This window comes from Rhynchophorus ferrugineus, unplaced genomic scaffold (genome assembly GCF_030347505.1).
Source record: "Rhynchophorus ferrugineus isolate W39M unplaced genomic scaffold, kcgeb_rfMv2 rfM11, whole genome shotgun sequence".
Lineage (NCBI taxonomy): Eukaryota > Metazoa > Arthropoda > Insecta > Coleoptera > Curculionidae > Rhynchophorus > Rhynchophorus ferrugineus.
The window spans coordinates 23,519,524-23,544,918 of NW_027472590.1; the positions used below are offsets into that span (position 1 = coordinate 23,519,524).

At 32.6% G+C, this 25,395-nt stretch overlaps 1 long non-coding RNA gene across 1 annotated transcript; it reads left to right on the plus strand.

Moving 5' to 3' along the window:
- The first annotated feature begins 16,438 nt into the window (after positions 1-16,438).
- On the plus strand, positions 16,439-19,180 carry LOC143204609 (uncharacterized). The gene is made up of 2 exons (XR_013007643.1): positions 16,439-16,776; positions 16,831-19,180. It is a non-coding gene; the product is annotated as an uncharacterized LOC143204609 (long non-coding RNA).
- Positions 19,181-25,395: the final 6,215 nt, after the last annotated feature.

The following is a 25,395-nucleotide window of genomic DNA, read 5'->3' on the forward strand; positions in this document are numbered from 1 at the left end:
ACGATGACAACATTTACTGACAATACATCGTAGCATCTTGCTGTCGGTAACAATAGTTAAGAAACCACAAGGAAACTGAAACAAGCAAGTGGTTATATAAATAATTGGAGTCAAACCTGGAAAATAAAAATTAACGAAAATAAATCTGTGTATGTGCAATTCACATATAATGAGACCATAAGCACCCATGACACTAAATAATACTCCATATAGCAACAACAGTAAGTAGCTCGATGCAAAACTGCGCTGGAAGGAACATGTAAGACAGAAAAGAAATAATTAATATATACAAGCTAGAGATGCAGAAAAAATATCGATATTTTTTAACCAATATTTTTCCATATTTTTTTCAGAATAAATGAAATACAATTTTTAATAAATTTTTAAAATCGGTACTTAATTTTAAACGATATTCATTTTTTATAACAGGACATTGACTCAAAATAATTAAACCATTTGTTTTTGTGTAGTAGCATTTAATAGACATGCAACAGCAGCAATGTGAATACATACAAATTACTAGAGCCTACGAAAGGGCTGATGGGTCCCCCTAGATATATAATAACTAGATATATGTAAATATACAAGCTTCGATCTATTGGGATATCGTAATTATCATCTTTTTGAACCTTTAGGCTTCTCTCCGGAGTGAGTAATAGACCTTCTTTCTAACAGCTCTTTTAGAAAGATATATTACACACTTGCTTCAAGCTTTTTCCAATATTTTGAGATACATTGTTAAATATCACCTTGTCTTAATTTGTTGTCGTCTTTTTTAACTTCTCTCTTTATGACTTATTTGTGAAGTTTAAATCTTCTAGTGATTCCGTCAATATGAGATTAGTGTTCAAGGTGATATATTGTAGATCAATCCGAAGGTATTGTCTCCCAATCAGTTGTTTTTTGTAAGGAATAAGTAATTTCACCTAAAGTCAATACCACATATAAACGATTCATATTCAGGTCAAAGTTTTAAACTATATAAATTTTGATCACAGCACTATGTTAAATATGTTATTAAAAAATAATCAAACAAAATGTTTATATTTAATAATTACATGAATCATTGCAACAAATATCACAAGAAAACAATAAGGGTAATTCAGAGAGATAGATAAGACATTTATTATTAAGGCAAAATTATTATTCTATTTCATAACCGCTTGTGTTCATCTCTTTTTCATTGTTAAAATTGATAGTAGTTTGCGTATACGTTTTTTATTATGCTGTTAGCATCCTATATATAAAAATTTACTCTGGTAAAAAATGTATTTACTTTAATTTATAACTGGCTTAGTAGAGGAATTAAATCGTAGTTTTCGTGACAAGAATGTCATGGGGATTGTCCTCTTTGACCTTATCAGATACCTTATGACCTTATTTTCAAAGACATTAAAGTTAAAATAAATATATATATATATATATATATATATATATATATATATATATATATATATATATATATATATATATATATCCAATGATCTTGCAAACCTGACAGATTCATATTTGAAATTTGAAAATTGATCATTAGAAGTCAAAACTTACTTGCCCAGGCACTTTATTTGCAAGGTTGGTATCTCTAAAATCGACCGCACAATCGACACATGATTTGAAACTTCAACACAAGCTAAATTTAAGTAAATGATTCAAAAGGTCAGATCAAATCCAGTAGGCAACTGCGAAGAGGTACGACGTATCAGGAACACTATTACCTCGCCTGTATAGATCTTTACGTATCAGGAAATGATGCGTTCAGTCTTTTTGCATGACTTTGCTTCTTTAAACCACCAAAATAAAAAAACTGCAGATATTCCATCTACGATATTGAGGATGCTGAACGCCATATAGTGTTTCAGAAACAACCAAATACATCGAGAAACAGAGCTGTTATCAGAGCTGTGAGTTCGCCAACACAATCACAAGGAAATGCTTTCACAAATTGGTAAGCAACTAATAAATTGCACACTCAAACCAAACAACAAGATTCACCTCAAAAAATGTATGAACAACTAATCAATGTTTGACAGCTTGAGATTCTGTCTGAGTGAATACTAAACTAGTAACTAGCTCTAAAACCAAAATAGCCGGGCAAGATTTAGCTACATGTTTCTAACTTATTTGGGTTGTTATTGGGACTCTAATAAACAACTTGTTTCTAGTTCTTATCCATACAATAATAACTTCTGTTTCTAAAGGGCAACATTTATATTAAAACAATACGTAATATATTAGCGTTTTCTAGAAAATATAAAATTATTTTATGTAGAAACTCGATTGAAAATTATGGTAGGAATATCTGAACATATTATAAACATCTTAAGGGAAAAGGCTGCAGGTATATATACTGAAACTTCACTATGATATTGACATAATCAAACCATAATAAAAAATATTACTTCTATTTTGTTGCACGAAATTCATAAATGGAGCCATCATGTAATACATCCATTCAGGACAGAAACAAGGATTATATAGACACGTACGACGTTATATTTGCTACATGGTTACATTTTAGTAATCTGATTATCAATGTTTTGAGAGCTGATTACAGTGTGTTTTAATTATTTCAGACACTACGGCCAAATAGTATGAAAATACAATATTTTTAACAAAAAAAATTGAACCGACTTCAAGAAATAAATAAGGAAATCACTAACAAGTAAAAAATAATCAAACTTAGATTTTTGATACGAAAAAAAAAACATTTTAAAATAAAATATATACATAATAATCGTTATAATGACTAAAGAAAAATAAATAAAAACCTTATTTTACTTATCTAATAGACGTATTTTATATTCTACTATATCCACACAATTTAGCTTAATACCTACCTAAACCTATTCATCTATATATAGTTTCTGAAAAAAAAAAAACTGAATGGCTTTTGCACTGAACGACTTCCGATTTTTCGTCACATCAGCTCAGCAATAATATTATACACAAATATCTGATTGTTTTAGAAAAAGAAATATGTGAAAATATAATATATTGCTAACAGGTATATTGGAACATAACATCTTGATACTGCATTGTTATGATAATGTTAAATTAAAGAATAACAGGTTAACATAGGTTCTTTCCTAAAAATTACTGTACTTAATGGGTTTTACGACTAAAAGACTATTTTATATTAAAGACTATTTTGACTAAATACCTTTATAACTAGAAAGGGTGGGAAAGAAGCTACAAAGCAATCGTTGAGCACAGTTAGCTTAGTGGTTGATTATTTTTACATGTTGATGTATTTCAGACATTTTGAAATATTTGCATTGTTATATGAATTAAACAAAATTACTACTAGTATACAATTGTATTGATTCAATCTTTTTTAATTACAATTTCTAGTATTTTCTAAACCTTCATAAAGTTCCAAGCAATAATATATTAAAAAATAATATTACAACAACCCTTGTTAATAATTATTTTATATAATATTATTATTAATCATCTTTTTACGTACCAGTTGTGGAATAATTTTTCTAACTAAATAACGTTTTGTGCGACGAAGGACATCAATGGATGTAAATAATACGAAATTATTTCAATTTAATGAAACGGAAGAAAGGCATAAATGATCATTATACGTTCATTACTAGTTGTGGTATATATAATTTGTTTAAAACATTTTTATGACACGTTGAATATTACTTCATATTTCAGAAACTATTTTTATTTATTATTTTATTATTTTATTTATTTATATTATATTCATTGAAAATGTTGTTGCTACATTTTCAGATCATACGATGATGAAAAGTTATAAATAGCTATAGTCGAAATACAATACTGGACTGAAAATGGCGCATTAAATTGAACCAAAATAAATTAGTGATTTTGATTTCCCCAACAGAAGAATGAAACACCAGCCTGTAAATATAAATCAACAAGTGGTGGAAATATAGCCAAATATTTTGGCATAACCCTTGATGTTAAACTCAGGTGGAAGCCATATATTAAGAAAACATGTGAAGAACTCATTCTGAGATATAAAAAAAATGTACTGGTTATTGGGTAGATATTCAGACCTGTCAATATTTAATAAGCTTTTAGTTTAGCAACAAGTCTTGAAACGGGCGTGAAGTTATGTTTTAGACCCTGGGGGAATGTCGTAGTTGGTTAGTTGGTTAAGTTGTTAACGTGTCCTAAGGCGCCTAGGGAGAACCTTACGCTGAGTATGTCCCTGAAACTCTTCTCGAGGTGAGTGTTGACGTTCCTCATAAACCATGGGACATTGAGTAACATGCCTGACTTTTTTGGATTGGAACACTTGGAGTAGTTCAAGTTTTTTCTCAAAGACTTACCACTACCACACCTGTGGTCCGAAGAGGTAGAATGGACGGATTAGCATTGTATACAGAGTCGCTTTCTCGCGGATTGGGAGTTTACTTTTTCTGCAGAAAAGTGGAAATAGTAAAAACGCCATTGCCTTTGCATATAGCGTGCTGGATTTGGGCTGGCCAGTGGAACCTGCGATCGAACTTGAGACGTGAATTTATGGTGTTCCACTGTAGGGTTATATCAGATTGTTAATGCTCCATGGTATATTCGTACTGAGAATCTCCATAAGGGCCTGAAGATAGAAACTGTCGATGATTTTATCAAGGACTATACCCAAAAATAAGAACAGAGGCTCCACCAACACTTCAATGTTCACGCTCCTGGATAATGACGGCTAAGTCAAAAAATTAATTATAGTAAAGCCATTTAATCTAGTGAAGTTATTAGTAAAACTTAGCGCATATTAAAAACAGTGACATATATGTTAAATCCGAAGTGTTTATCGTGGAATAAGTTACTTCGTAATATTAAGAACGTAGCAAACTAGGATAAAATTAAATAGCTCATTAAATTAAATAAATAATAATAATAAAATATTTATTTATTTATTATTAATGCCAATTTCATTTCATTCAATTTCATTTCAATTCGTTCAAACCCTTTTTTCTTGAAGAAATAAAATTTATATCGAATAAAAACATCGTAAAATGTTGTACGAGCGTACGCCAATGTGTTATTAGGCACCCAAGGGATTAAGGGTACGAGATATGGGCTTGGCAGAGGTAACCCAAGATTATACAAGTCAACAAAAAAAAAATCGAGAAAGAAAACGAAAAGAGGTAGAGTTTCGGAGAGGCCTTGAAACTGCTTTTGGCCCGATCGTTTTTTACCCATCTATACGGATGCAAGTTAAAATTCATGGTCAAATAAAAGACAAAAACTCGACGCGTTTCTCGAAAGTGTTCTCCTAATGGCGCTGCGCAGTTTCGTGATTTAGTCGCAGACGAAATCGCCGCCGACCACTTCGAACGAAACGTAGTTGTTTGTATTCAGCGTAAATGTTAAGTACCGATGTTTTAGTCATACTTTTTTCGAGCAAAACGCGAGCGAGTTTATTTTAAACCCGAACCGCAGCGACTCACTTTGTTTCCGTTTTTTTCCTTTCTTTTAAAACCATGCCCTATTCAGCGTTACAACTCCATTACCAAACGACATCACCGTTTATTTGTTTAAAGCATCTTAATACATATATTTTGTCTAAAACGTACAGTTTCCATCGTATATTTTTTCTTGCAGATTGATAGGTTCTTTTTTCAGTTTTATTAATCAAAGCTTCTCTATATTTTTAAAATTTATTAACTATATTGGTACTACTCGCTGCCGACTAACCTACAATGTGTCTATATAATAATTTAACACTAGGTATATATCTAGAAGGACCCATCGGCCTTATCTTAGTCTCTAGTGTAATAATGCTTATGTGTTAACTCTGCTTTTTTATTAAATGCACCTTACTACACTACACTACACAAGATCAAATGATTTTAGTGTTATCCAAGAGATTGCTTCCATATTGACATGACAATGGAGTCTATCCTCAGGTCTTCTTACAATTATCTTGATATCCTGAGCGACGGTCGATATCTGAAGATATCGGTGTAAGTAATCGGTGCTGTAGTATCTCGCTGCACCTATAGTACTTCTCCGGACTTAGCTCTAGAAAAGTTGTATTGTATTTACGTAATTTTTCGCGGTTTAATTAAGCGGTAAAGTTTAATTATTCCCTTAAATACGGAATATTATTCCAAGTAGCTTGTTGAATATCTACAGCGATCTATATACTACATTTTTCTGCTTCACAATTTAATACTACGACTGTCGTATATGGAAGTCCAACGAAACTTTGACCTAAGTTCAGATCACACACCAATGATTCCGACCACTGGGCGAAAACATAATAGTAAAAGAATAAATTCTAAGTTTAACCAACAAATAACGTTGTTAAAACCTAGAGTTGCAATACTTCGGTATTGTAATGTCTTTCCTTACGTGTTCTTGCCTTGATTTTCTGAGTGACAGTTGATATCTGAAGGTTTCGGTGTAAATAATCAATACTATAATATCTGAGTACTTTTATTATTGAATCCGCATTATTGGATTCTGTAGGCCCATATAGGTTTTAATGAGTGTTGGGAACTATCGACTGTTTAATAATTAACTTTTTGCTATCGACTGTTTTCAGTCGCTATTTTCGGTCCGACTGATTTACTATCGATTGTTTCAGTCGTACTTTTAGTTAGTATTTTTGGTTCTACTAGTTTCATTCGACTGATTTTTAACGTTCTGGCATTGTCGTCCTAGCCGCGACCTTGACAAAAATGTACCCAATTTATGCTTACATAGATTTATATTTGTTACATTTTTTGGTAGTTTGCTTGTAAATAACAATATATTGTATATTAATATAGCAGCATTTTGGAACGATATTTTTCAAAACTGTTAATGTAATAGGGTAAAAAAATTAAAATTGTGAATGATAAATAGTAAAACACATTTGGCTCTTTTTATGGCAATAATAGGTAATACTTAGATTACTCTCTCGATTCTTGTTAAAAATATTTCCGTTCAATAATAAATAAAGCATTTAGTTATTTAAATTACATTTATTTAAAAAGCTATAGTACTTATTATGCGATCATTTTTAATTATGTTATGGATTAGTTTTTTTTTATGATTTGGTATATGTTAATTTTTACTTAATATTATTTTATTTAGTAATTTTTATTTTTATTTATTTAGTTATTGCACATCTTCAGTTTTAGGTTTTGTTTAAGTTCTATTGTATTGTCTATATTTATTATAGTATATTTTAAAATAGCAATTAACATATTAGAATACCATAGAACACTTGTGGGTATTATTCCATTCCATAGAAAAAAATCATTCTTTTTACAGATCCACAGAACATCCAAATATAAAAGTAATTCTACTTCGTTTAAAATGAAATTATTAATTGCATGTTAATAGTATTCAGTAATTATTCTTTTCCTTTTCTTTTTTAAAGTTAGTATGTGAGGGAATATGTATATTTCCATCTCGCTCATACTACCGTTGAAAAATATAAGCACATATAATATTAACTGCTCCAAGCAATTATCTTCGTTCTTTCTTCTCTCGCAATTTATACAGAAAAGGATTCGTACATCTTCGTCTAACAACTACGAATTGATTAAAACAGTCGAACCGTGCATTTGGCTGAAAATAGTAATTACAAGTTTTTAGACTATCGACTGTTTTGCGACTATCGACTATTTCGACTGTTTTCAGTCAATAGTTCCCAACGCTAGTTGTTTGTATTCAGCGTAAATGTTAAGTACCGATGTTTTAGTCATACTTTTTTCGAGTAAAATGCGAACGAGTTTATTTTAAAATTAAATCGAACCGCATCAACCCACTTTGTTTCCGTTTTTTTTAAACCATGCCCTATTCAGCGTTACAGCTTCATTAACAAACGACCTCACTGTCGATCTAGAACGTACAGTCCCATCGTATATTTTTCTTGAAAATGAATATGTTCTTTTTTGAGCTTTGTTTATCAAAAGTTCTCTATATTTTTAAAATTTATTAATAACATTGTTACTAGTCGTTGTCGACTAACCAACAATTTGTCTTTAGAATAATTTAAATCTAGATGTATATGTAGGAGGACCCATCGGCCCTATCTTAGCTTCTACTGTAATAATGTTTATGTATTTACATTGTTGTTTTACTGAAAAATGCACCTCACTACACTACACTATACAATATCAAATGATTTGATCCTTTTGAGGCAGTGTGCTATTCTGGTGTTTTCCAAGAGTCGTATTACTTCGATATTAACATGACAATGCAGCCTGTCCTCAGGTCTTCTTGCAAATGTCTTGATTTCCTGAGTAACAGTCAATATCTGGAGATCTCGCTGTAAGTAATCAGTGCTGTAGTATCTCGCTGCACCTATAATACTTCTTAGGACTTTGTTCTGAAAATCTTTCTCATAATTTAATTCTGTATATCTATCTAGGTTTCAATTTTCTTTTGTATAATATCAATTTATTATGTCTATTGATTGTGATTTTATAGCTACAAAATCGCCGTCTGGAATGCCAATGGGCTCCAACAACAGGCCAGGGAACTAAAAATGTTCGTAACTGAACAAAATATTGACGTTATGATGGTTTCCGAAACACACATTACGGACAAACATTATTTGAAAATTCCTAAATATAAACTTTATCATACAAATCACCCTGATGATAAAGCACATGATAAAGCCACCAGTATAAACATAGAGGAAGTCCAGGGACTATTAACAATTTCTGCGATTTATTGCCCACCCAAACATAACAAGGCAGAACAATTTCAAGAATTCTTCAGTACGCTAGGTAATAGATTTATAGCCGGAGGAGATTATAATGCCAAACATTTAATGTGAGGTTCAAGAATCATAACCTCAAAAGGTAGATAACTGCTAAAAGCAATAAAGACAGATAACTTACAACATACTAGTGAACCTACATATTGGCCTTCAGACAGAAATAAAAAAACAGATACAATAGATTTCTGTATTACAAAAAATATTGGTCCAAAAAAGTGTCAGGCAGAATCATGTTTCGACCTGTCCTCTGATCATTCACCAATAATAGTTCTCTGTCAATAATAGAACTAACTGCCCCTCATTTAGTGAAAACTTAGAACGAAACATCTCTCTAAACTTACATTTTCAAGGTTTGGGTCCAATTGTTTATATTGTCACTTGCCTGTTGTAATTTTCATGTAGCTTCTTTGCTAGTATTCACGACAGCAATAATCACAATGTCATTAGCTAATGTAACCATTGTGGTATTTGCCCTTCTTTTATTATAGAGTAGGCAAAAAGACTTTCACATATTGGTAAACAACTAGGAAATCGTTCACTTTTAAACAAAACAACAAGATTCACCTTAAAAATATATGAACAACTAATCAAAGTTTGACAGTTGGGTTTTCTGACTGAACGAATACTAAAGTAGTAACTAGCTCAAAAACCAATATAGCCGGGTAAGAATTAGCCGCATGTTTCTAAGTTTTTGAGGACATCATTGGGATAAACAACTTGTCCCTAGTTCTTATCCATACATGATTAAATTATTTTCTTAAAGAGCAACGTTTATATAAAATAATAGATACCCTATTAGCGTTCCCTTATTTTCTTTCAAACCATGCCCTATTCAGCGTAACAAACGACATCACCCTTTATTTCTTTAAAATATCTTAAGACATATATTTGTCTAAAACGTACAGTTCCCATCCTGTATTTTTTCTTGCGTGTTGATTAGGCTCCTTTTTGAACTTGATTAGTCATTGATCAAAAGAATTCTATTAATATAAGAAGTCTGTAAAATTGTGGGGAAATGGTATCCATGAATTAACAGCATCAACTGGTTAAAAGTTTCAATTTTACAGTAATGGGTTTAAATATTAACGACATGACCATTTATTTGTTTAAAGTATGTTAAGACATATATTTTGTCTAAAACGTACAGTTGCCATCTTTTTTTACAAATTGATTAAATTTCTTTCGGGCTATGTTAATCATTGATCAAAAGCTTTATATTTTCTTTAAAATGTATTTATTATATTGTTATTAGTACTCAACTAACCTACAATTTGTCTTTACAATAACTTAAAAACATATCTAGGAGGATTATGTCGCTCACTACACTACACTACACAAGATCAAAGTTGTTTGAGTCTGCGACCTCCTCTGATGTTATCCAAGAGTTATATTACTGATAATACTTGAAAAAGGGGAACAAGAAATTAGAAAATTAAAAGCTATCTTGAATGAACAAGTAATAAAAGGGGATAAGAAAATCAAGTAATAATTATGGATATAATATGAATAAATGGAGAGGAATAGAAATTAGAATAATTATAAAGAGAAAAAGAAAATAGAAAGACAGATAAATAAAGATGGCTGACACAAGATATAATAGAACAAAGGACAATATATATATATATATATATATATATATATATATATATATATATATGTAATTAGTAAACTGAATCGGTATGAGGAAAATGAAACTGAGAAGATATACAATACATAAAAAATGAAACGAAAGAATCACATTGGAAGATAGAAAAAGAAAAATAGGACGAATATATAAATATAAAATATGACACAAGAAATAAAATAGTAACTGGTCACAAAAAAAGTAAAGGTAAAAGGTCACAGAACTGTTACACTACAAAAAATGTGCAAAGCGTCTTCAGAAATGTCGATACCCCTTCTTTGTAGCCTTTAAATCAATTATTCATTCATTAGTACTCATCAAGCGAAGTCTTACTAAACAAAAAAAAACTATTATATGGGTGATTACTAAAATCCACTACTATAGATCCAGTATCGCAAGTAATACTCATCAATACAAATATTAAACGTATCGTTGTCCGCCTCTGACTTGGCTACCCCATGTGAAGAAAAACCGTAAACAATCTTATTATCTAAAATTTAAACGTTTGCTATCAAAACAGACTTTATCTTCTGAAAAGCTTATAACAAGACCCATCTAAGACCCTTATTTATCTCTATACTGATAATCGGAAAACCAACAGAACACTGTATGTTTCCCCGAGATAAATAAGCCCGAGTACAAATAAAGTGTTTATTAATTTTTAACTCTTATCGCTTAGAATTGACATTAGTTCAAATAAATCATCTCGTGTGCAGTAAATAACATTTTTGGCTTCTTATCAGTCATTGCTACAGATGGAAATGATCGAGTTTGTTACACAAACTTTAAGAAGTTGAAAAGACTTATTGTATTATTGTCGGGTTTGGAGTGGAAATTTTTTATAGTTATTTACGAGCGCCGCGTCTATAGTGGTAAACTTAATTAATCTTGGCTCACACCGGAAATGATATTTGAAAGCATCTTAAATGATAATTCATCAACGGTGTTACGTATTTCGATATAACCGGCATTAGCATCGAACAATGTAGATGCTAATGCGATGATAACGTTTTGAATGGTATGGAAAGAGTAAAACCCATTCATTCTTTCACTTAAAGCGTTATGAATTAGTAATTTTCTTATCAATTTTTTTTTATTTAAAAGATGGGTGTCTCAAAATGGTCTTAACTTTTACATTAATTAGCAACTTGTTGTTAACGGTTGGTTATATTGACTAATTTTGTGATGTCCATGTTTAAGTCAAAAGTGAGCTATACCCATACCCATATAATGATATGATGTACACATTCAGATGATATCTTTATAGTGTCTGCTATTTCATTCAATTTCAATTTACGGTCAATTCAAAATCAATTTGCGGATTTCTTTAATGTTTTCGTCGGTAACAACCTCTTTTGGGCGTCCACTGTGTTCACCGTCTTCGGAGCTCATTTCACCAAGTCTAAACTTAGCATACCAATCCCTGATGGTTGATTTTCCTGGAAACATATGGATTTATTAATAGTAGCGCCATCTATGTGTAAGGCCGGGGACTTTTCAATTGATCTGTTATATGGACCTATGGAATTCAGTTATAAAGTCCGAAGAAATATTGGGGATGCACCCAGATACACCTAGTATTTTGGATTCCAGCCATCATAGATGACATTAAGGGATGTGCAACATTACAGGACTTCCACTTCCACGTTAACACCACAGTAATAAAATAAAAAAATTAAAAATAAATAAAAAAAACACTACAAAAGTCTAATACCAACAAATATCTGAAACTAATTCAGGTTTTGCCATTGAAGCCAAATGAATTAAACGAAGTTAAGCAAATAGCTAGATTAATAATATATGTCGAGATGATCATCATATAATTAAGATATGTTAAAGTAAATCTAAAGACGAGTTTTGAAAAATGATTTGATGAATATACTGTAACTATATGTGCCTTTTTCTCAAAACTTTTTTAGTAAAATAATATTACAAAATTATTTTGCTTTTCTTACTAAAATTTGCGTATTTTAGTTAGATAAATATTGCAAAATATTTAGGTACAAGGCTAGATACACTTCCTTTGCACCTGCTAAAAGATCACGAAAATCTAACATACATGTGTCGTCAAATGTTCAAGTTTCTTATTTGTGCTGTAGTTACTATCACCTATGCAAGAATAACTCTTTTGAGGGCCTATCAAAGATGTTTGAATCTATATGTAAGTAATCGTTCTATAATTTGGAAATCTTGTATAATCTGGAAACAGCTCCAGAAAATCATCATATTTTTGGAAGAGTATCTGAAACCGTTTGAAAAGATTAGTTTTAATGCTTCGTAGCTGGTGAATGTGAGCAAAAATATACCTAAGATTCTATTCTGTTCATAAAAAATGTGAAGATACAGAGCTGATGACGATATTGATGATGAACTTGAGTACCACATGCACTGAAGCCAAGAGACGTCGAAAGATATTTTTGTATGGTTCAAAACATACAGAATATCAGAAAAATCAGCACCAAATATTCACATTCCAAATTTATGCCGGTCAAGAAGCATATATCAGAAGCAAGATCAGATAACTCTTTAATAAAATATACCTGACATTATAGCAATTATCTAAAAAGAAAAAGGATATATCAAAAAAATATTCGTTATATAATTAATTTAGACTGTAGAGCGTGAAGGTTGTACAAAAAACGAAGCCTAATTTTGTTTGGAATTATTTGATTTGCTTTTTTTAGATTGAAATGATGAACTGATTGTATAATCAATTATTGTTACGCATCAGGCTGATGTTATTCAGCTAGTTCTTCATAATATGTAATCAACTATTTTACGAATTTACTACATGGAGCGTTTAATACATTCTATTCAGTAGATATGAGGATGATATAATATGGAAAAATACTTTGATGTTATAGCATTTTTATAATTTTACAATAATAATCGAATAAAATAATGTTGTAGCATATATTCTCATCATTTATCGATCCGAACAACGCTGGATGACTTCTCATGCTGTTGTTGTGTAATGACTTTGGGTCTATTATTCATTATTGCTGGTCCTTCTTCTAATAATACGTCATTTAGTTTATTAAATTTACGTAGGTAGAAATCTGCAGTAATAGTTTCAGTCGGTTTTAGTAGTTCCTAAAACAACACACCTTTTTGAACCCATCATATGCACAGCAAAACTTTCTGGCTAGGAATATTCCGCTTCGATGTCGATGTAGATGCCTGTCCTGAATTAATCTATGACTGCTTGGGCTTAGGGTTGTCGTAGTAGATCCACTTTACATCGCCACGTCACAAAAAGTTTCTTTTGCCTGTTAAGTGATGAAACCGTGATTTGAAATTTCATTTTCAGTCAACTCATACAGTACTCTCACTCATTCATGTATAAACGTTTGGACCAATAAGACATATAAGACACATAAGGTTCAGTTTTGTTAAAAAAAAACTATAAAGATACAGAATTCCTGATGATATTGATTATGAACTTGAGTACCGATATAGTACTAAACTTCCAAAAAGCCCACCCAGAGATTAAGCTGGATTTTAATCTATGCTAGACCGATCTTTGTTGTTTTACTAATTAACATACATTATATAGTCAATTCAAAATAGCAGTGACACGAGTGTCAATATATGTCTGTCTGAAGTTGTAAATTCGTTGTACAGTCAGACAGAGTCAGAATATCATCCTTGTCATTTTATTCTATTTAAAAAGAGATAGAATGCTGTTAGAGAAGTTCGAACATTTTTTTTTGGCCTAGAACCGGGTTGGGGAATCCTGTTACGGATACCTGGTCGGGAAGACCCGCAGGAATAAGCGAGTTGGACTGGTTATGTGGAGACTGCCTCTGGCCTACCCACTAAACCCCACCCTATCAGCTGATCCAATGACCCTAACTGATACTTTTTACTGTTAGTAATGAGGGTGCCCAGGCAAGAACGTGGCGTAGTTATCACACCACGCAGCTTGCGGTACATGAGTTAATCGCTCGCCGGAGAAGGTCGAGACAATTTGGAGTTAGAGCACGACGGGGTAGTGTCGGCTATGATAGAATAAGGCTACGAAGAGCCGAATCAGTTATTGGCCTAAAATATCGGCCAGCTTGGTAATACATCTAATGTTCGAGAGACGAAGAGTGAAGAAATATCTCGAGTAAACCTCGGATATAAAATCGTGAACTTGGGGGACGGCTGTTTGTCTATGAATTTGATTGTTCCTGACGAACCAGGGGGCATTGATTATTCTCCTGAGAATTTTGTTTTGGGAGACTTGAAGACGTTCCACCTGGCTAGGTGAGACGTATTTTAGATAGACACTGGAGCCGTATAGAACGACTGATCGAACCAGCAACTTGTACAGGAGATATTTTATTGATAAAGAAAGCCTGCTGGCCCGGTTGATAAGCGGGAACAGCAAATTAACAATACCTTGACCTTTATGGAGGGACTTTTGAATATGGGAATTCCACCTAAATTTGCGATCGAAGACAAGACCGAGATAGGTGGCTTCTTCTGACCATTTGATTTCGGTGTTCTCGATTTTAAGACGCGAAATGCTCGGTGGAAAACACTTCTTGTGGAAGAAGATGGCCTGAGTTTTCTGTGGGTTGACCTGCAACCTCCAGAAATGTAACCACTGGACCGTCTCATCGAGTTGTTTTTGGAGTCTGTTTCGGATGTGCGGTGCTACTCTTGAAGAAGCAAAGTAAGCAGTGTCGTCTGCGTAAAAAGCAGCCTCAACTTGTGGTCTCCTATCTGATATCTGAAAAAAATATTAAATAGAGCGGGTGCCAGGGGGGAGCCCTGTGGAACTCCTGCGTCGATGGTTTTCCGGCTAGAGAGAATATCTTTAATCTTCACCTGGAACGATCATCCCGACAAATGATTTGATAAGAGCTGTTAGGTCATCAAGTAGACCTAATCGGATGCATTTCGCCACTAAGCCTTCGTGCCAGATCTTGTCAAAGGCTTTGGTTAGGTCCAAGAAGACTGCTCCAAGTTTTTCACGTCGGTTAAAAGCAAGAAGTTCGAACATGTAACGGAATGAACCTGCATAAGATGTACGTTTGCCAAACATCTGAAAATTCTTCAAATATTATAATTACGGGTTATAAACTGGCAAGCGTTGCTTTAATTCTTTGTTTTAATAAATTTGAAATCGCCACTGTTTTTATAGAAAATATTTTTTGCGCCTTGCAGCTGCACTTTATATTAGTACGAACATGATCACTAAAATATCTCAAAAAATAAAAAACAATATAACCTTAAATTCGCCAAAAAGAAATCGTGTTGATGCGAAACAGGTGACGAATCAAGATCAATCTTGCTGTTTCAGAGATCAAATATACGAAGTGTATGAAACAGTAAGTAGTATTTTCAATAGAAACATAATTTAATACAATTATTTCAGAGAAAATTGTTAGTCGGGAAAGTATCCACAAAGATCCAAAAGATATTAAAAGCTATAAAGTTGGATAATCAGGACTTAAGTGGTGTAAAGATAACCCACGAAGAGGTTTAATGGAACTTCCAGAGATTGCTTTTAAAAGAATACAATTATTAAAAACATATAACAAAATCAAGGAAGAATTATAGCAATTTATATATTTAAAAGAGCCATGAATATTTCAAAATGGTACATTGGGTTGCTCATGGCAAGACGATAATAAATATAGTGTAGACAACAAAAGTTCATGGGAAAAGGTAAACATTGGGATAACTATCGAATAGCTTTTTTAGACATAACATTTATTTATTGCAGACATATAGTTATTCATGCTGGAAACAGGAATGGTTTTATTCCTGGTGCAGAATAGGTGTTTTTCCAGTCCAAGGATGACTACCATGAAGAAATGAACCATAACTTTTCTTAGCAGTAGTTTGAAAATCAGCTTTTAAAGAACTTGGAGGAACCATCAGTTATTGTTCTGTACAATGCACCATAACTACCATATAATATAACTACTAACATATAATATGTGTATATATATGACCAAGTGTATGGGTCATGCTGGAAACATCATTTGGTCCCTATATTTTAGAAGATGGCCAAGGTGTTACAGTTAGTGCTAAACGGTAGCAAGGTATGATTCGAAATTTTCTTGTACCTGAAATGGAAAAGCAATTACAAGACGACATGTGGTTTCAGCACGATTGGGCCATAGCACACACAGCTCGTTCAACAATTGAATTAGTGAATGACGTTTTTGCACGAAGACTAATTTCGCGAAGTGCCGATTTAGCATAGCCAGCCAGATCTCCGGACTTAACAGCACCAGACTTTTTGTTATGGAGTTTTCTAAAATCAAAAATTTATGTGAATAAGACCCAAACGATTCAACATTTCAAAGACAACATTCCTCACAAAATTGAAGAAATTTGGCCTCAGATGTTACAGGATGTCATGAAAAATTCCTTAAAAAGAGCTGAAAGTTTCGTAGCTAATTGCGGTCCCCATTTAGCCGATATAATTTTTCAATCATGTAACAAAAATAAGGTAAAGACCAACAAACTTTTTATGAAAACCAAACTTACTTATCTTTTCTTTAAGCAAAGTTATAGGCAATCAAAATGGCAGCGGGACTTTTGCCCCACATTGTATTATATTCTTGAAATATACGTATGATATGCAAGAATTTAGGTAACGTCCGATTTTGTGTGCATGCCAGGATCCTCAAAAATTAGACTCTTAGGGGAAGCATGAATTTTCTTTATTGCTAAAACGTAAAAATGATAATAAAAATTAAATCAGTTTGAGGGGATTTTCAAAAAAACTGTAACTAATTATATCCGAATTTTAAAATAGAATATTTGATCCAAAACGATAAACTCTTAGTTTATTTTTATATTGTTGCCGGCCATTTATCTCGTCTCCAAACACTTTTTACAAGTGCTTCTTGGTATAGCTTTCAGGTGTCTTCCGTGAAATTTGTTTCAGTTTCAGTTGACTCAAATCGGGTGTTTTGGCGATGTGTAATCTTAATTTGGGGAACAGGAACAAATTCATAGGAATATATCTGGTAACCACTGTGATTGACTAGTCATATTTATTGCGTAGTTGTGTTTAAATTTAATCAGTAAATATTGTTTTATGCAGCATTGCGTTATTGCGTGTCGAATACAGGAAACCAAGTATTTTCTGATGGGTTTTCGCACGCAAAATGTTTTGGCATGACCTAACAAATTATAGAATGATTCACACTAAACTATGACTGTCAAAGAAACAAATAAGTGTTTTGTAACCTTTGTAACCTTTGTCGAAATGAAAATGAAAGGTGAAAGAAACTTAAACATTAGATATCGAAAAACCTAAAATGAATGTACCGCTTCACGATTACAAAATTATTATGAGTATAAAAAGAACGTTCGGTCAATACACTGCTTTATATAATAGAAGCTTTTTTGTGAAAATTGGTACAATCAGTACAATTATTCAAAATATTACGTTCCAAGGCCAATTTGCGGATTTCATCTCAAAAGAATGATGTACTTTTGGTGGCTATTAACGAATCAACCCATTTCCTGGTATGTTCGTAAGAAGTGAAGTGCAGCTCAGATAGGTTACGACTCATATGTCGGAACAACCAGTAGTAAACACTTGGTATCGGTTTGTCAGGCCGAAACTAGTGGAAAAGCTTCAGGTAATGCAAAATAAACTTCTCAGACAAACTCTGAACGCACCATGGTTTGAAGAAATAGCCAAATTCATCGGAAAACTGATACCCGAAATAAAAGGGTTCATTTTCTCATTATACAAGAAATACCATGAGAACTCAGCTTTTTCCAAAAATTCCCACATCATATCCCTGTCAGAGGCCTCCCAATCCGGCAATCCCATGTATCGGAACAAGTTGTAATCAGAAGGGACACGGTCTGGAAAATATGACGGGTAGGGTAACAACTCCCCTTTTAATGTATCCAAATATGTTTTCACAGATGTTGCAATATGTTTTCAAGCGATATTATGTTCAAGAATTACAGCCTTGCCCGTTTCTTTTACATGTCATCAATAGCGATCCCTATTGATGGTTTCATCTAGTAATGCTTTCAAATCGTCGATTCCCCAAATTTTTTTGGCTGTCCAGAACGCTCTTTGTCCTCAGTGTCAACACCATTACTTTTAAAACACCGAAACCAGTATTAACATATTGAAATCAATGGAGCAGGATTGTCATACGCATCACACAGCATTCGACGACCTTCAGCTGCATTTTTGTTCAAATTGAAATAAACAAGTATAACTTCCCGCAAACACGATTTAAACGGTATAAATTCAGCTATTTTCAACGCACTGAAAATAAGTGTGTTCGAAATGACTACTATACTTTAACATGAAGTTGATTACAAATGTAGACGATACAATTCAATACATAATAACACCATCTGTTATGAATCTCTTAAAATTAATTTCTAGGTCCCATAATGGATTAAAGGAACCATTCATCCGTCCATCAAGACACCCATATGGCCGCACACATCCATTACGCTCTTGACCAACGTCAAAAGCTTGGAGCGGTCCTCCTGAAGCTAACCAAAGCTTTCGACAAGGTCTGACACGATGGTTTGATCGCAAAATGCGTGCCTTCCAAGCAGCTTAACCGCTCTCATCAAGTGCTCTCTATCAAATAGATCTCGCCAGTTCAAGATCAGGAAAATACTTTCCAGTCGAAAACAAATCGACACTGGCGTTGACTCAAGTTTCCCTGCTGGCCCCAGCCGTTTTTAACCTCTTTATTTTAGATCTGCCGAAAAAAGAGCACCCATGCGATTTACGCTGACGACAATGCTTTCTTCACGACCTCCAGGCTCGAGGTTACCATACAAGAATGTTTACAGAAGCAGCTCGATCATGTGGTCGAGTGGTTCGAATTCTAGAAGTTGCAAATCGACCCCATGGAAACTTTATTTTGAAGGAAAACAAATGGAGACAATCGATCGCCTACTTTACACAAATGATACACCACAAAGGAAATATATCATGATAACTACATTTGCTTATTGAAAACGGCAACGAATACGGTTGGGATTGTCCAGAATGAGTGAGAATATAAATAATTTAATCCAAATCTGGTAAATCAAATAAATTAAAGTAAACCTGATCATATGCAGTTCGTCTATAATTAGGCATCAGAAATATCAATATCAATAAGCAACAATATCATTTGCATCAGCTTCAGTCTACATTTAATTTGACGAAAATATTGACATAATCTCAGGTACCCACCAGTGATTCTGACTCTTAGTGAAAATATATTGAAAAAGAACAAAAAGAACAACAGACTGTGTTGAGACATCGCAGAAGCAACCAGAACATTCTCCAGAAAAGGTGCAGACCAAGGCTTGGAAAAACAAAGTTAACCAAACCAAATCGGTCTTTGAATTATGATCGATCTGCACTTACAACAGTAGCAATAAATAACACTATTATTACGGTAAGTACATGGGAGGAATCCTGCGAATGAAACTTCAATGTTTCTTGTCCAATTTTAATGATGTGGACTTTCTTTAGCAGTAGTTAGTTCGTGTTAGCATTGACAAGGCTCAAAATACAAATAGTAACCCTCGTGCAGTGAAAATACTTTATAATAATGTATTAATTATTACTAATGCTCTTAAGTCTTAAGTTTCTTTTAATTGCCTTAGATAGTACGTTCAATTCTTGTCGGATTGGCTCTAATAATGAGTCGACAGTACTATTGTCGTAAGCGATGGGATTGTTCAGAACTACTCATGTGCATAATATATTCTACACTCGCCTGACAGATTTCACAGCTACGCGTTGTTGTTTACGAGAGTTGTGGTTAAGAAGTATTTTTTGGGTTAATATGATGTTGTTGAGAAAACAATTGTTGAGGTAATATAATTATTTATTATTCAATTGAAAAAATTAGCAGCAGCTAATACAAAAATAAGTATAAAAGGTATGGATTATTAAAATTATCTTTAAAAGTTATGAAAATGCTATATTTTAGATAACTTTTTGTTTAAACTAGATAGAAACCATAGGAACTGAGCCATTAAGGCTCTTATGTTTATGACATGTTATAAAGAACTGGAATATTCAAGGCAAACCGAAAATAAAAAATATGGAACTAAGAGCGCAAATAAACAAAGATATGGTAAAACCTATTAATGAAACAGACGAAATTAAATTTATGCAGCTGGTCGATGTATACATTATCAAATTGCAAAGAGCTGATGAAGTTGAATTTTCTAATTTTTTGTATACTATTACTAGTATGATAACATTACTTTATGGTTGTATTATATTTGTAAATATTACTTACAAGATGAAGATAGAATAAAAATATGAGCTCATTGCTTCTGAAAAAACGCTGAAATCAACACAAACATTGCAGTAAAAGTTAGTAAAAACAAATACTTTAAAGACGAATGTTCGGCAACAGTTCAAAAACTATTATATTCATTAGATGAACTGATTGATTTGAAATGCTAATAGAAGTGGTAATATTTTTACCAAAATAGGACCTTAAAATCTCCAACCTTAAAAAGATGGTAGAGATGCTACTCAATAGGGGACTCTGGCGCAAAGTTTTGCTTAGCCCAACATCCAGATGGCACATAATTGGCCACTCCAGTAATTTGATTGGTTAATTTAAATCCCCATTATAACATAGGCACCTATAACAAAAATATTTTACTGTGAAGATATTTAATAGGCTCATTTTTAAATAACCAATGAAACTTAAATAAAAAATTCTGATATAAATTTATTAAATAAAATTCAATTAAATATAAATATAATATGTAAGAATAAATAAATATAAATATAATTGATAACAATAAATATATAATGTAAATTTATCTATAACCGTCTTTTTCCTCTTTCATATTTGTTTCCAAAAGTATATAGCACACCTTATTATTTGTAATATTCTATCTGGAAAATCTTTATGATGTGTACAATTAAAAGGTTTTGAATTTAATTTTTTTAAAGATATTTCACAAAAATATGTTATATTATCAACGTGGTAATATCGCGAGATAAAATAAAGAGTTCAAAATTAAAAGAAGAGGTTAAAAGAGCACTGCTGACAGTATAATAAAACAATTTTCTGGGGCATAAGATATTGCCTTGACTCGTTTATTCATATAGGAACATCTGGCATTGAAGTTATAGAGTCATCCCGCACTAGTATAGAATGTAAATTATTTAAAGCACCCTTCTCTTCTCTCGCACTCTTCACAATTTCCTAGAGGCCAATGAGATGAAAAAAAAACTTATGTTAAGCATATATATTAAGGTATATTCCTAAATCCATTAGCTAGATCCAAAAAAAACTACCTAGGTTAAATAGCGTTAAGCCAATATATTTATATGGATACTTACACTTTTTTCCTTTTCTTTTCATTTAAAGAATCCCGCAAGGTAGCTATTAAATTGACGACACTTTTTTATACATCATTTAAATCTTCTTTAATTAATTAATTAATTAATCTTGTTAATCTTCTCTTAATAGATTTGCATTCAGGAGCTATTACTTTATTGGAGCTGCAACTATTGATTCAAGAACAAAATTATATAGCCGTTTGTATAGCTTCTTTCGGAAGGGGATTAATTTATAAAATTTAAAAATAAATATTTCTTTATCAAATTTCTTTGATATTTAATCCAATCGGTTTGGGATTCTTAACATAATCAACCATTGTTTAATGACATCCAAATGCTTCTTCCAATGAAAACGATTCTGTATTTCTTTACTATCTGTGCATCGGGGTACACAGATCGATTGCTAGGTCGATAATTCCTGAAAATGAGGTTCAAAATAAAAAAATGACTAACGTACCATAGAAACGAGATGAGCCAATCAGATCCCGTCACGGCTTATAGCGTAGCGATTAAAGCAAGTAATACGTTAAACGTAGCGACATCTAGATGTTGGACATCGCGAAACATTTCCCCAAAATTTCCTATAAAGGTAAATCTCTATTTCTCTATGACGTCGAATTAAACCTCTCTATTGTTTGTAAAAGGCAACGTCGTATAATCAGGCGGAAATTATCGAAGTTAACCGAAGACGGCTGGGTTTCTCCAGAAATAGCTACTGCTGTTGCAGCATCCGTCTTTTAAAAACAGTACTAGTTAAATCAGTACCAATGTCAGGAAGCTCTGCAGTGCTCGTAGAGCAAAACTTGTCAGCGAAGAAATTATTATGTCACATGTCAAATTAGAATTATTTATATTTCAACCAATTTTAATTCCTTAAAGTTTACTTCTTCGCATATTGTTCTAATGTCATGACATTGAAGTAGAACATAACAATGTTATGGAAAGATTATAACCTGCAAGGCTTTCTCATCCTATAACTCTCAATTACAAATGGAAAACATTAGAACAAGAAGGGCATAAATATTCACTCAATATGAATCCAAAACGTAACATTAAATATGGCAAATTATACTTTAACTAAATGTTTGTAGCTAATAATATCACAAAGTTATAAGTCACTATAAATAAGTTGTAGGAAGCTAAAGAAAAGAACATTAAATTTATCAGTGGTAGGCAACGATAAAGACGGTTAAACTAGATGTTTTTGAATCTAAGACCTGTTAACCAGCTATGTTAAGAAACTACTACTACACCGAAAAGAACAAATGTAAGTATTCATAAAACATATGCAGACATTTTCTCAAAATGACCGATTAAGATTGAAAATAACAAATGACAAAATACCTGACAATTTGACGTACAGTACAGTTGCAGTGTAGCCAACTGCGACAACAAAAATAGCGTAATGTTTGCAAGTTATTGATGATAATAATGATATTAAAATTCTAGGTATCAGTTTAAGTTTTTCAAGAATCAGTTATATTGCAATAAAATGTTATATTTTTCAGACCATCTGCATCAAAAACTCATAAAACATCTGCAATAATAAGACGGATTCGCTATCTGAGATGTACATACATTTTAGTCAAGCTAGGACATCTTATCGATTTAGTGTAAATATTTACGCAATATAAATAACATATTTTGAAGGCTATCTATCTTAGTTGGGGTACCTTATCAACATCTATTACAAACAAATAAATAATATTCAAGTCTTGACTTGAGTTATTTTATCTTTTATGTACAGAAATCGATAAAAGAAATTCTCATCTGAAATCGCAATTTAAATAAAACAAATTAATGATTCGTCTTTCTTTTAGCTGTACGAGGTTTGCTAAGTACATGATGAGCCTAATAGTGAAAATTCAGTAATTTATTAATGCTTTTCTGACCAAAACACTTTCGGATGCGATTGAATCAATCTTTTTCCACTCCTGGGGGCTTCAGATAGCTTTTGTCAAATTATACGGGATCCAACGTGAACAAATATTTTCAACAGCTAAAAATTAAACATCTTACCTTAGATATGCTTGGTACAATCTTAATTTAGAAATTAATTTATTACTACTCTTCTGTTGTACTTGCATTAATACACAAGCAAGGCGAGTATGGGATTAATGCTTTAGTAATAATTATAACCTAATTAAAATAAAACTAATCAATTTAAGCTAAATTTAAGAATACACTTATACGAGGGTCACTATTTATTATTTCGGGAAATATCCACGTCGAAACTCGTAAAAAATCATAGCACGAGAATGTTCACGATTCAGTTCCATTTTTTGCCGAGACGATATAAAGCTAAATAATACTAAATTTAAAAAACAAATAGCGTCGGTGCGACAAAATGTTCTGAGTACGTATATCGTCAAAAATATCAAACTTTGCGATGGAACCGTCAGATGGACTCACATGACAACAATGTTGCCAATTCCCGAAATATAAATAGTGACCCTCGTACACTAAGCAAGTCCGTATGGTTTGGTTCACTTCAACCTTTTGATATCCTGCGTGTAGTTCAGTAGCAGTATGACTTCCACGTTGCTGTAATTTAGCAACCTTACTTCATATTTTAAGGCGAAATCTTGGATAACTTCGTAAAACCATTTGATTTCGAGGTCATCGTGCAGTTGGTTACGTAGCGATACGCATTGGTAATTAACCGTAGAACTTTATTTTGCATCCGTTGGAATACTAGATGGTAAGATATTTTAATGCAACCCCATATTTGCACACCATAGTTTGGTTTTATGGATGACTGATAAACCAATCTCTTTGATTTTACGTCAAATTGGAGTATATTCCTACTAACCAGTACAGTTACTTGATTTTGAGTCTAATCTGTTCTGCTTGATGTTTCTAGATAAACCTACCATCAATATATATTCCAAAGTATTTAGCTGATTCTGCTTGAGGAATCGGGCTTCCGTTAAGTGATATTAGTAGGTTTTTGTCATTGCGCCGCAACTCAAAATTAACATGGACAGATTTAGAGCTATTAAGCTGTATTTTCCAGTTTTTAGTCCATTTGTAGATCTTGTTTACCGCTACTTATACTTTTTCTACAGCCTTACTAAAATATGCCTCTTTTGGCATGGTAACTGTGTCGTCGACAAACGTTCCAAGTACTATTTATTTTGTCGCTAAGATATAATCAGTATAGAGCAGATAGAGGAGTGGTCCTAAGACACTAACCCTGTGGAACTCCAGCCGAAATAGGTTTAAGTGTTGAGAATGCCCCCTTCATGTGAGACTCCAATTTTTTTTCGAAAAGATAAGATTCCATCAGTCGACAGTAAGTGCGAGGTAGCAATTTGCTCATTTCGAAGATTAATCGCAAATACCATACCCAGCCAAAAGCTTGCAAGAAATGCAGGAATTTTGCAGTGTAGTATTTATTTTCTTTGAATGCCTTTCCAACAACCGCTGTTACTCTGTACACTTGGTCGAGTAGTGATTTCCAAATCCAAACTAGAAATCTGGTGTCTCTATAAATATTTTAATACGTTTTAACAGCAATTTCTCAAATAACTTTGATATCGCAGGTAGCTCTCGCTAGCCTAGACACGCTATCATGTACCTATATGGTCATTCACACACGTTTTATTATTTATTTAAACTGTGTCTATGTTTAATTTATCTGCCTCTTGCCAATAAAATAATAAGAACATAGCTGAAAAGACATGCTATATCTTATTGATGCTCATCATACTAAGGCCCAAGCGTGATTCAATCACAGTGAGTCACATGATGATGTTACAATAT